This window comes from Nyctereutes procyonoides, unplaced genomic scaffold (genome assembly GCF_905146905.1).
Source record: "Nyctereutes procyonoides isolate TBG_1078 unplaced genomic scaffold, NYPRO_anot_genome, whole genome shotgun sequence".
NCBI lineage: Eukaryota > Metazoa > Chordata > Mammalia > Carnivora > Canidae > Nyctereutes > Nyctereutes procyonoides.
In genome coordinates, this window is record NW_026575133.1 from 13778948 (window position 1) to 13792647 (window position 13700).

Below are 13700 nucleotides of genomic sequence, written 5' to 3' on the forward strand. Positions count from 1 at the left end.
AATCAAAAGACTTGAACTAGGCAGTCTGGCAGATATGTTTTGTGGGGCTCTCACTATGGTCATTTTTCATAACAGTGTTATTGGAATATAATTCACTTTCCATACAATTGATCCATTTAAAGTCTGCAGCTCCATGGTTTTTAGCATATTCCATTTTGGAACACTTTCATCACCCTAAAAAGAAACCTGCACCCCTTGGCATTTTAGTATATGTGCTGCCGAAGCGAGCACCACCCTTTGGCATTTACTTCCCATTTCCCTCCATCCTTTCTACTCTAGGCAACCACTGATCTACTTTCTATAGGTTTGCCTCTTCTGGACATGTTATATAAAAGGAATCTGATAGTATATGGCCTTTTGTAATTGGCCTCTTCCATTTAGCATAATGTTTTCAAGGTTTATCCATGTTGTAGTGTGCACTTAATTCCTTATTATTGCCAAATAATAACCCGTGTAATGTTTATCCATTCATCAGTTGATGGGCCTTTGGGTTATTTCCACTTTGGGGATATTGCAAATAATGCTGCTATAAACATTCACTTACAAGTTTTTGTGTGGACATGCTTTAATTTCTCTTGAGGATATACGTAAGCATAAAAATGTTGAGTCATGTGGTCACTGTATGTTTCACCTTTTGAGGAAGTACTAAGCTGTTCTCCAAAGTGGCTCCACCATTTTACATGCCCACCAGCAGTATATGAGGATTCCAATTTCTCCACATCCTAATCAGCACTTCTGTTATCTTTTTTTTTTATTTTAATCAACCTAGTAGCTATAAAATGGTATCTCGTGGGTTTGATTTGCATTTCCTGAGAGCTAATGATGTCGAGCCTCTTTTCATGTGCTTATTGGCCATTTGCATATCTTCACTGGAGAAATAGCTATTTAGATCCTTTGCCCATTTTAAAATTGGGTTGTTTTTCAGTATTGAGTTGTAAGCATTCTTTATGTATTCTAAGATGCAAGTCCCTCATCAAATATGTGATTTGCAAATATTTTCTCCCATCCTGTGGGTTGTTGCATTTTTAAATTCTAATTAGATAAGCAACATTTAAAAAAAGAAAGGTTTGCTATTTAAAAATCCCTATCTTCAGCTTTTTTTTGGAAAATCAGAAGATGGTTTGGCAAAACTGGCCCTTCCTTCTATGCAGCAACAAATAGCATGAACAGAACAGAGACTTGTCCCTTAAGATGGGACAGAGCTGTCCATTTAACCATGTAGGCTCTTCTCTGTTACCTGCCAGACCCGTATAGACATCCTAGTTTGTAACTTCTGGAGATTTTGACAAAGCATAGCCTAAATTTCAACTCCACTGAAATTGCCCTTGTAATTGAGTTAAATCAACTGCATCTTGCCAGAATGTTTCACCTTTGGCACTTAAACACAGAATCAAAATGCCCTGAATTTAGCACCACCTAGCTAGTCCTTCACTCTTCCTGTTGAGTGATTTGGATTTTGCAAGGCATGGGGCAATTCACTGGGGCTTGGCAAGTTCTTCAGAATTTTGGCAGCCCTGTTGGTACTTATGTCATGAGTGTCCCTTGCCATAAAGCATTCTCATTACCAACTCAACAAGCCAAACTCAAACAAATGGAATTGAAAAACAGGGTAGCAGTCTGCCTGAAGAGCTTCAAAACACTGCATAAAAATATCAGGAAAACAATTTCATGCTTAGGACAATAGCCAAGAATAAAAAATCACAATTTCTGATTGTTAACATCCATTCCTCCAACCATAATTTGCCTGCTAAAAGTAGCCCCTTCTCAGAATAAAATGAAGATCTCTAAAAATATGTATTAATAACTTTACCTAGTCATATGACATTCTTTTCTTCTGTTTCTTATTAACCTTTGTCCAGATTTTTATTCATTCATCCCTTCATTTAAAACTTTTTATCCCGGGCAGCCCAGGTGGCTCAGCGGTTTAGCCGCCTTCGGCTCAGGATGTGACACTGGTGAGCCAGGATCAAGTCCCACATTGGGCTCCCTTCAAGGAGCCTGCTTCTCCTTCTGCCTCTGTCTCTGCCTCTCTTTCTCTCTGTGTCTCTCAGGAATAAATAAATAAAATCTTAAAAAAAAACTTTTTATCCTTACTATTATTTTTTTAAACAGCTTCATTGACATGTAATTGACACACCATATAACTCACTCATTTAAAATACACCAGTAAGTGGCTTTTAGCATATTCAGAATTGGGTGACCATCACCACTATCTAATTCAGAACCTTTCATCCCTACAAAAGAAACACCATATCTTTTAGTATCACTCCTCATTTCCCCAAACCTTATAAAACCAATAATCTGTTTTCTGTCTCTATAGGGTTGCCTCTTCTGAGCATTCCACGTAAATGAAATAATACAATACATACATATATCTTTTGTGTCTGTTTTCTTTCATTTAGCATAATGTTTTCAAGGTTCATCCATGTTGTAGCCTGTATCAGTATCTCAGCCCTTTTTATGGTAGAAGAGTATTCCATTGAATGGATATGCCACATTTTATTTATCAATTCAAATGAATACTTGGGATATATAAGGAGCTCATACAACTCAATAGTAAAAAGTGATAATCTAATTTATAAATGAGATTTTTCCAAAGAAGCTGTACAAATGACCAACAGGTTTATGAAAAGGTGCTCAACATCACTAACCATGAGGGAAATACAAATCAGAATCACAATGAGATATCACCCCACACCTGTTAGAATGGCTATTATCAAAATACAAGAAATAACAAGGGCTGGTGACAATGTAGAGAAAAGGAAACCCTTGTGTACTGTTGGTAGGAATGTAAAATGATACAGCTATTATGAAAAATAGTATGGAGGTTCCTCAAAATATCAAAATAGAACTACCATATGATCCAGCATTCCCACTTCTGGGTATATATCCAAAAATCACCATCTTGAAAAGATATGGGTGTTGGACCCTGGCTCACGGGTGCCAACGTGGCCCGGTGGACGCCCCAGAGACCCAGACCCCAGACAGGCAGATGCAATTAGCAAGAGGGTTTATTGAACGTTTGCGCAAACGGGCTCTCCGCCTCCAAGGAGGAAAAGAGCCCTGATTAGCAATTACAGGGATCTTTTAAAAGGCAAAAGGAAAGAAACTGCCTAAAGACAAAAGAACCGCGGGAGTCGCATGGCCTCCAGGTTGATTTCAGGGAGGGTCAACATGAACCTATTCAGGGACATTCCAATCAGGGTGTGGGGGGAAATGGTTTTCTTATTGGGAACAGAATGCTTTTAGTTGCTAAAATTTCAGGAAGACGCCTGGATGGGCTGCCTCTGAGTTAGGGCTGGCCCTACTTACAAGGGGGGAAGGTTTCTTCATGGGATCCCTGGGTGGCACAGCGGTTTGGCGCCTGCCTCTGGCCTAGGGTGCGATCCTGGAGACCCGGGATCAAATCCCACGTCGGGCTCCCGGTGCATGGAGCCTGCTTCTCCCTCTGCCTGTGTCTCTGCCTCTCTCTCTCTCTCTCTCTCTGTAACTATCATAAATAAAAAAATAAAAAAAAGTTGAAAAGATATTTGTACTCTCATATTCATTGCAGCAATATTTACAATAGCCAAGACATGGAAACAACCTAAAGGTCCATCAACAGATAATGGATTAAAAAAGTATTATATGTACAATGGAATATTATTCAGCCTTTAAAAAGAATGAAATTTTCCATTTGAGACAACATGGATGAATCTGGAAGACATTATGCTGAGTGAAATAAGCCAGACACAGAAAGACAAATATTGCATGATCTCACTCATATGCTAATTCTAAAAAGAAAGTTGAACTCACAGTAACAGAGTAGAATGGTAGTTACCAGAGGCTGGTTGGGAGTGATAGTAAGGGAGGAAGAGGTAATATTGATCGAAGGATGCAAACTTTTAGTTATAAGATGAATAAGTTCTGGAAACCTAATGTACAACTTGGTAAATACAACTAATAATATTGTATTATATATTTGAAATTTGCTGAAAGAGTAGATCTTCAGTATTCTCACCACAACAAAAAGTAATTATGGGAGATAATGGATATGTTAATTAGTTCAGTTGTGGTAATCATTTCAGAATGTATACATATATCAAAATATCACATTGCACACCTTGAATATAAATATTCATAAAAAATATGCAATTTTTATTTGTTATCAGTAAATAGATAAATTTTAGAATAGACATTTGGGTTATCTCCACTTTTTGGCTATTATAAATAATGGTGCAATAAATTGAATATTTATGTATAAGGGTTTTTGTAGTTATATATTATTATATATATATATGTGTATATATATAATATATATATATATATATATATATACATATATATTATATATCATTGCTCTTGGTTATATACCTAAGAGTGGAATTGCTGGGTCATAGGGTTACTCTATGTTGAATATTTTGAAGAACTGCATAACTGTTTTCTAAAGGGGTTGCACCATTTTATATGCACACCAGCAATAAATAAGCGTTCCAATAGTTCCATATGCTGGTCTGTTCTTTCTATTCTTTATGTATATATGTCTCCTTCCTCCATCTACTCTTCCTGTATTTCAAATGATATTCCTAATGGCTTTTGCCACTGGAGAAGCAAGGTCGCACTTCATATTAGAGTGAACGCTCACTTAGCCTCTCCTTTTAGGGAAACCGGCAGGAAAAGTTACAATTTTAAGTTCCGCTATGCCCTAGTAAATCAGATTTGTTTCCATAGTGCACCATAAGCCTGAGTCTCTAAGCACCTATTCTAGATATTTTAGGTACAAACCAAAAAAAAAAAAAAAAAATACTAATTCAATCACTTATATTAAAGCCATAGGGCAGCCCAGGTGGCTCAGCAGTTTAGTGCCACCTTCAGCCCGGAGTGTGATCCTGGAGACCCGGGATCGAGTGCCACGTCGGGCTTCCTGCATGGAGCCTACTTCTCCCTCTGCCTGTGCCTGTGCCTCTCTCTCTCTCTCTCTCTCTCTCTCTCTCTCTCTCTCATGAATAAATAAATAAAATATTTTTTAAATTTTTAAAAAATAAAAAATAAATAAAGCCATAGATTTATGGAATTTTGGAATGGAGGGATCCCTTCACCAATGCCTTCATTTTATAAATGAGAATGTTCAAACCAAAAGATTCATGTAAGCAAGGCGACACAGCTGAGTTACTGCAGAAGACTGGTCTTCTGCTTCCCATTTATTTATTTATTTATTTGACAGAGAGAGAGCACAAACTGGTGAAGTGGCAGACAGAGAGAGAAGGAGAAGTAGAATCCTTGCTGAGCAAGGATGTGGGGCTCCATCACAGGGCCCTGGGATCATGACCTGAACCAAAGGCAGATGCTTAACCAACTGAGCCACCCAGGTGCCACCTCCCCCCACCCCATTCTTCTTGTAGTTCAGCCCACAGTCTCTCAGTTAGCTGTTCAAACCCAGCTTAGCAAACCCTGGATAGCTATTATTTCAAGAGCAAGGGCTACATCCATACACATGACACAAGTGAAGAATTAGGTGATTCCCTGGATAATTTCTACCGCAAAATTCACTCAAGTGAAAACTGCAATCAAATGTTGTGAATTGGGTACCCAAGGGCTAAGTCTAGCCCATAGATTTGTTTAGTTCATCCCACATGGTATTTTAAGATTTTTAAAAAATAGTTGCCAACACATAAAAATGAAGAGATTTCACCCCACCACACACACACACACACACACACACACACACAAATCTATTAAGATCGGGTCTGTGGTTCTAGCTAAAATTTTGCAACAAGCATGGTGGGCCCCCATGCCTCCTGCTATCGGCCTTGTTCCTGAAATTATTGAGTTGGGGACTCTTGATCCAAATCACTGAGACATAAGTGAGACATTAGTGCATCTGCTGTCTTCAGGAGGGCTCTAGGCAGTTTCACCATAAACATCTTTGCTGCAAGCATTTTTGCCACATTAACTAATTGGCCATAGGCCATTTTGCTATACAAGATGGAATAAAATCATGAAAAATAAAAGAGGGACATACATTTAAAAGAACATAAGGAAACGTGAAAATAAATAACAAAATTTAAAAGACTATTACAAAATGCAAAATATTTGAATATATTCAAAACATATAGTGTAGATTCATGGCAATATTGCACAAATAACTGATTTTATTTTGTGGACTGTACCTATGCACTCGTCTTCAAAGTCTTTTGTTTATAGTACTACATATACTTTTTTTTACTTGTTAATTCAACATTCATCTTTTCATTCAGCATCACACTTTTTCTTTTCCCCTAAAATTTCTTCATTAAAAGAGGTAGCCATTTCAAAATACTAGCATAAATATTTGTTCCTGAGCTTTGTATTGCATTGTGAAAGCCTTCTTTAAAAAAAAAAAAAAATTCTTTACATTTTTGAGAGAGAGAGAAAGCACACAAGCTGGAGGGTGGGGGCAGGAGGGGGAAAAGGAGAAGCAGATTCCCAATCCCAAGATCCTAGGATCATGACCTGAACCGAAAGCAGACGCTTTACCAACTGAACCACTCCAGCGGTCTTTGTGAGAGCCTTTTTACTGGCATTTGCTCTTGGCATATTATCTATCACATGTCTGCTGATAGATGTTCTAAAGTTCTATGGGAAATGTGGCTTCAAAAGTGTGCCACTGTAGAGACAGACCATAATGGGGGCTAAGATTTATATAATAAAAAAGAGAGAGAGAGAGAGAGAGTACTGCATCAATGGAGAAATGAAACTACACTGTCAACCAATTATTTTTTTCTTTTATGACACCAATGCCTCATGGCCAATTGCTTACACAGTAAAAATGTTTGTGGCAAAGGTGTCTATGGCAAAGACGCTTACAGTAAAAATACCAGACGTGCTGCAGGACTACTCCCAATCTACATGACTCTGGTTAAAAGAGAGAAAGACAAACACCAGACAGACTGACAGACAATGGTGGGCTACTGAGTGAGATCTTTGTAGGCTTGGAGGGCTTATCGGGGGAGCAGATGATGAAAAGAGGGGCGCTAGAGTGCTGAGAAAGAGCAAGGAGGAGGCTCTAGCCCTCTGCAGGACCTCCTTTTGGCTGAAGTTCACAAAATAAGCCACAGATGCTTATTTGTGGAGGTCTGTAAGACCTCCACAGATTTCAAAGAGAAATAACAACAGTGTTGCCTCAGAACACAAGCCTCCACAGGAGAAAGGCTGGAAAGAGCGTGCAAGTCCTGTGAGCTGGGGTCCTTCACCTCCTTGGGTGCAAGGAGCTGGGCCTTACTTGTCTCCAGAAAGTGCCATCTAGTTTACTCTGCTGTTCAGCACATCAATTCCTATAATAAATTGCACATTGTTTTTTGGGCAGAAGAATAGGTGATCCTAGAGGTTGTCTGAAGGCCAAACAAAAGAACACAGGAGAAGCACTTTGCACTGTATCCGGAGCCCAGAAAGAACACAGTGCATGTTAGATGTGTTATTACTGGTGAACTCCCACGGTGCATTTTAAAACCCTGATTATCTACACATCTTCATAAAACCATGACTGTCAAACCGGCGTTCTTGGAGACCTTCTATTCACTGAACTTATGAGAAGAGCAGTTTCCTCCTCCAGAAGGGTGGCCCTGACCAGTGTGTGGCCCTATCAATCTAGGGTTTTGTCAATGCTCTGATTAGGTAAAGCAAGGCACACCTGTACCTAGGAGGGTAGCTCTGCCCACAGGGTCGTCCTTACTGTTATGCTAAAGAGTCACCTTTCTGGGCAGTTCTGGCTCACTATTTAATAGAAGTTAAGAGGCCCCTGGGTGAGGCTCCAAGATAAATGAGCTCAGAACAAACGGGGGTGGGGGTGGGGGGACATGATTTACATCCTCTCCCTTCTTAGTAGAGTTGCCTGAATGTGTGGAGTGGGACGGACAGCTCTCAGGTTGGAGCTCAGCACAGCTGTAAAAACAGCCTGTCCCCAAGGCTCTTTGCCACAAAGAAGCTGGGGAGTGGCCTAAGGAAGTAAGAGCAAAGCAGGAAGTGCTCTTAAGTGGAGAGAGAGTAACACAAAAAGTTTCTATTGTATGACCTCATCACCAGCCAGGTCTTTTCTTCCTTTCTTTGGAATTAGGAAGAACTGGAATCATGTGAGTATCAAATCATAATAAAACAAAAAATTGTTGTAGATTGAAAGCTCTAAAGATGATTTTGTTGGAGGTCGTGATCACCAGTTCTCTGGGCCTCTCAACTGCAGGCAGCTTTAAAAATCTAGCTGCTGTGCTGGGTGAGGCTCTGTGCCCCCTCCACCTCATCAAGGACTCTCTCTCTCTGGACTCCAGCCCCACCTTCCAGCTCCTCTGAGGGACCTTCCATTGTGCCTTAGACCTTTGCACAGTGTTCACGCCCCAAAGGGCTGCATAGTCCCTGAAACAACAAACAGTGCTTGGGGTGAGGAGGCTGGGACTGGCACTAAGCTGAAAGAAAAAGGGGGTCCAACTAATCTCAGAGGAGCAGCGGGACAAACTGGAAGAAGGAGCCCTGGCTCTCACATGACCTGGCTCCGGCTTGTGCTGAAATGCATGACCTCGGGAATCAATGCCCCATGGGGCCATAATTCAAGGACTTGTACTCTTTCTTAATAACGTATGCACTTTCCCGTACGTATTATACTTCAATTAACATTCTACTGAAAAATACTTTAAGGAGAAAATACAGGAGACGACCTCAGGGTAAGGAGAGATCTTGGGGTAAGGAAAATTTTCTTAAATAAGATGCAAAGATGGGCAGCCCAGGTGGCTCGGCGGTTTAGTGTCCCCTTCAGCCCAGGATCGAGTCCCACGTCGGGCTCCCTGCATGGAGCCTGCTTCTCCCTCTGCCTGTGTCTCTGTCTCTGTCTCTCTCTCTCTGTGTCTCTCATGAATAAATAAATAAATAAAATCTTAAAAAAAATTTTTTTTAAAGATGCAAAGAACACAAATCAGGAAGGAGAAAAAAATTAAATAATCAATCCTACATTTTTTTTTAATTAAGAGGGAAGCAAAAATAATAAATGCAATGAACCTGCAAACAGCTTCAGTATGATAAGGAATAACATCAAGAGTGGGTAATGTTTATTTTGCCATGAACCATGCCATACCCTTTGCCAACTTCACCCATTGAAGCCTTATAATAACCCTGTCACGTCAGCACTGTGATCATCCCTGAGTCCCCCCACCCTCTGTCCTCAGAGGTTGCCCCAAAATGCTGAGTTCATTTCAACCTCTGGACACAGTTGCATAGTTTCTCCCTCCTGGAAGTCCCTTTGCCTCCTCTTCTATCTAGTTCTGCTCTATATAGAACTACTAGCCCACGGAGAGCCATCCCGATTCTCCGAAGTCAACTTCTGTCACTCTAGGCCAGTACTGCCCCATAGAACTCTCTGCAAAGTCAAAATATTCATTTTGCACTGTCCAGTGTGGTGGCCACCAGCCACATGTGGCTACAAGTACCTATCGTGGTGAGGATGACTGAGAAACTAAAATGCCTCATTACATTCCATTTTAATAAATTTACACTTAAATAGGCACATGTGGCTAGTGGCCACCGTATCAGACAGCACAGCTGTGGACTGTGCTGATTTCCTGTTTGGCCTTGATTTTCTTCCTTCTCCACGAACTAAATACAAAGTTGGTCAGTTGTATAAATATTTTATTTATAGGAGTCTTACCTTTGGACCTGGACCATTAGCATAAAGAGGAAGTTAAGGTAGGAAAAGGCTACTTTTGTGGCCCTACTATTGGTATAGGGTGCAGAGCACAGAGCAGAATGGTCTCCTGCTAAAATCAGTTGTCACTCAGAACAGAGAGAGGTAAAATGCAAAGCCAGGAACACTTGGAACCCAAAGTAGCTGATGCTCTACTATGGAGGGGCAGTGTGGGGTGAGGTAAGGTTCTAGGGAAGAAGCTAAGAGCTCCCCCTTTAGAGAAGCCAGCGCCCAGAGCCCAGATGTGGGCAGCTTCAGCTCTAGCCAAGTACTTAACCTCCTTTGAGGCCTCCTGTGTTTCCTGGAAGCTTCATCTTGCACCTCAGAAGTGCCTCACACTTTCAGTAAACGCCCAGGTCTGAGGCAGAGCCCAGAGATGGTTACACTGCATCACAGCAGGTGGGAGGAAGCCCAAGCACCCCTGGGTGCGAGCTAGAGGCCTTAACAGTGAAGCACTCCTGTGAAGCTGTGAGCTCTCCAAGCTTCAGAAACACCCTCACTGAGATTTGCTCTCTGCAGTGCTGACTGACCCCAACAGTGGTTAGAGGAGGAAGTGGGCCAGGGACCGTGATAGGGGCCCAGTCACTGCAGCTTGTCCTTAGGCTCTGCCCACCAGTCTTGGGTATTTTCCATGGGGACGGATGAGGAAAGGGTCAGCAGGGACATTGTCAGAAAAGGAGAAAGGGCTCTGAGTCCATTGAGAAGGGAAGATGGAAGACGTAAAGGGGCCTGTTGAAGAACGTTCATCAGATCCCCCCCAGAGCACAAGCACTCCCACAGGTCAAATGGAGATTTTTTTTTTAAAGATTTTATTTATTCATTCATGATAGACACAGAGAGAGAGAGAGAGAGAGGCAGAGACACAGGCAGAGGGAGAAGCAGGCTCCATGCAGGGAGCCCAACGTGGGACTCGATCCCAGGACTCCAGGATCGTGCTCTGGGCCAAAGGTAGGCACTAAACCGCTGAGCCACCCAGGATCCCTCAAACGGAGATTTTGAAGCAGACAAAGCCTGAGTCACAAGATGAAGATGGAAACGAGAGTGAGAGGATTTGGGGAGCTTGGCTGTTGTGGCAGGTCATCTACACATTAGGCATTCTGGAAGGTCCTTGAACTGAGTTTGAAGGGGCCCCAGGACCTTCCTATAGGAGAGAGCTGGAGAGACCCACTATCTCCCAGGATGCCCGGACTGTCACTGGAAGATGTCTTTGGGCTGGTGGGGCTAATGGAGGAGCAGGAAGGTACCTGGGTATCAGGGTGTGTTACAGATGGGCACCCTGGGATGCCAACTGCCCCTACCCAGTGTGGGAGAAGGAAGTATGTGAGGTCTGTAGGCTGCGGTCTGCTATCTGTAGTAAACCCCACTCCCACACTTACCCTCCCTGTCCTGAGAGAAGGGCATCGATAGAGGAAAGGCCCAACACAGAAACTTCTTCACCTCTCTAAGCCCCTATTAGGAAAAAGATAGCCTTGTCTCTTCTCTGAATTCTGTCCTGTGCCTTGACCTTCACAGACAGGTTCTGCAGGGTGAGGTCTCCTGTCCCTGCCACTTCCCCTCAGTCTCTGCAGTGAGGCAGTGTCACTGCCTCACTTCCCCTCTTTCCTTGCTGACTCTCCTCCACCTACCACACCCCTGCACAGGGACCACCATTAACCTGAACCAGCATCCAAACTGAACAGACACTGCTGAGGCCTGATCTAACTTGGCCTCTGAGACAAATCCCCGCTCCTTCATGAACTGCTCTTCCTCGAGGCCTTCTTGATACAGTGTTCTCTCCATTTCTCCAGCCTCCTGGGTCCCTCTTCCTTTTCCCACTTTGGTAGGTGTCTGGGCTCTTTCTCACTCACCCTGCACTGCTCCTGGGCACAGCCCTACACTGGCCCTGGGTGCTTGCCCTGAACCCACTTGACTTCACTGTCGTGTCTTTAATCATCATATCCATATCACCAGTAAAACCTGATTTCCTGAGCACTGTGTCCTCATTCCTAACTTTCTACTCAACAGTTTTGCCCAAATATTCTGTAGGCACTTGAAACCCAGTAAGTCCAAAACTAAAATTATACTCTCTGTCCTTGAGATTTGATTCTCGTATATTTACAAATATTCAATACCATCCTATTCACTAATAAAAAGCCAGAGCCTAAGGAGATGCATTTTTGCATTCATTTATCTTCTTTCCATTGACAGTACATAGATTTCCATTCAGGCAAGTCCCTTGCCCTTCCCATCCTACCTCCAGCCCATATGTGTCTGGGGAAGATGGCGCCAGACATGGTCCTGGTTTACCAGCATATCCTAGCCTCTTGGCCCCAAACTTTGGTTTAGGACTAGGTAGTACATGGCCCACATTGAGCTAGTGAGATATGAGATACACTTCACCCTCACAAACTTGAACAATTGTTTTTATCCTAATGGGTGTAAATAAGGAAGCATGAACCTCTGAGTTGAACATGAACATTCTGGAAGCCATCCTGGCAGCCAGCCTTATGGTGAAGTAGAAAGCCTGGAAGTCTGGGGAAAAAGAAAAGCAGCTGGGTCTTTGGTAAACTTCAGCCCCACCTTGAATCTGATGGCCACCTTACCACTGGGCTTATCCAAAAATTCCTTTTAATTTTAAAATTCCTGGACCTGGATTTTCTGTTACTTGCAACCAAAAGCACCCTAAGCAATACAACTAGTAATAAGCCTTCAATAACTGTTTGTTGAATTGAACTAACTGCCAAAAATGCATTATGGGTTGACCTTCTAGCAATATTATGCTTTGATTCAGTTAAGCTACACACATCTCATTAAGAAAGCATGCCAGTGGCAGAGACTGCTTATTTCACTGGCTTCTAGAAATGCCTCTAGTCATACCACAGAAATAGGTAGCCATGCTATTAACACATGAGCCTGGTTTTCTCTCTCTGTTTCAATTTCCTTGTCTCTAAATCCAGGTGATAAAACTTGCACTTCCTTCTACCACCCCTAAGTCATGAAAAAGTTGGGAAATTAGAGGTATTAAATTTTGTAAGTTTTTTTTTCACAACAGGAGGTACAGATGCTATCTATATAAAGCATGTTTTAGTAATCTCCTTCTCACCTTTGGAGGGGCCATTTGTTTCTTGGAAACTTGTCAGAAGACCTCTCAGGTTAGCTCCTTACATTAAGAAACCTTCTAATAAGGTATCAAAATCACAAATAGCTCATTATGCCCAAAACAAACCTACCAAGCTATAAGAAAATCTGGAAAATGAGAAGGATGAACTAGATAGAGGTTTTTAATCACACTTTTCTAGCACACTGGTAAATCACAACCCAATTGTAATGTGAGTTGTAAGTAATTTCTTACTAATAAATGTCTAAGTACCATGTTTATTGTAATAAACATCTGTTAGTTTTGCCCACCCAGCCTCCTGGTTTCTGGTAATAGCCCCTCAATTTTCCTTTGGGGAATACCACACACCCACTCTTAGACTATGTGGTTCAGATAAAGCTGATCCTAACTCCACCCCTCCACCCCCCATGGTGGAGAGAAAATATACAGTTCCAGCCAATCAGCACACCCCATTGACCCAAAACCAGGGGCTGATTCAGGAAGAGCTTCCGAGTCATTCCAATGGGTCTTAATCCTAGGATTTATGCTGGAACTATTGGGAAAATAAAGCTTTCTTTTCACGGAGGGTGCTAAGCTTTGCAAATACAAGCCTAAAGGCTGCCAGCAGCCATTTATCACTCATGAAGAGACTCTGTCTGAAAACATCAATACAAAGAAAAGCAGAACCTGGAGATGGATAGTTTAAATCTTGATGAAACAATTTGAGCCCCTGGATCCAGCCATGACTGAAGCATCTGCTCCTGGACATTGTTTTATTACATAAGTCTGTAAATTTTATCTGTTGCTAAAGTCGGTTTGGGTCAAGTTTTTATTATATATAAGGATTCTGAGTTTGTATTTTTGGAAAATAAATTGAATGAAAAAAAAAATTGAATGAAGTCAAGGTTACTCTCTCAGCCCCTGTGTGGCTCCATCCATTAA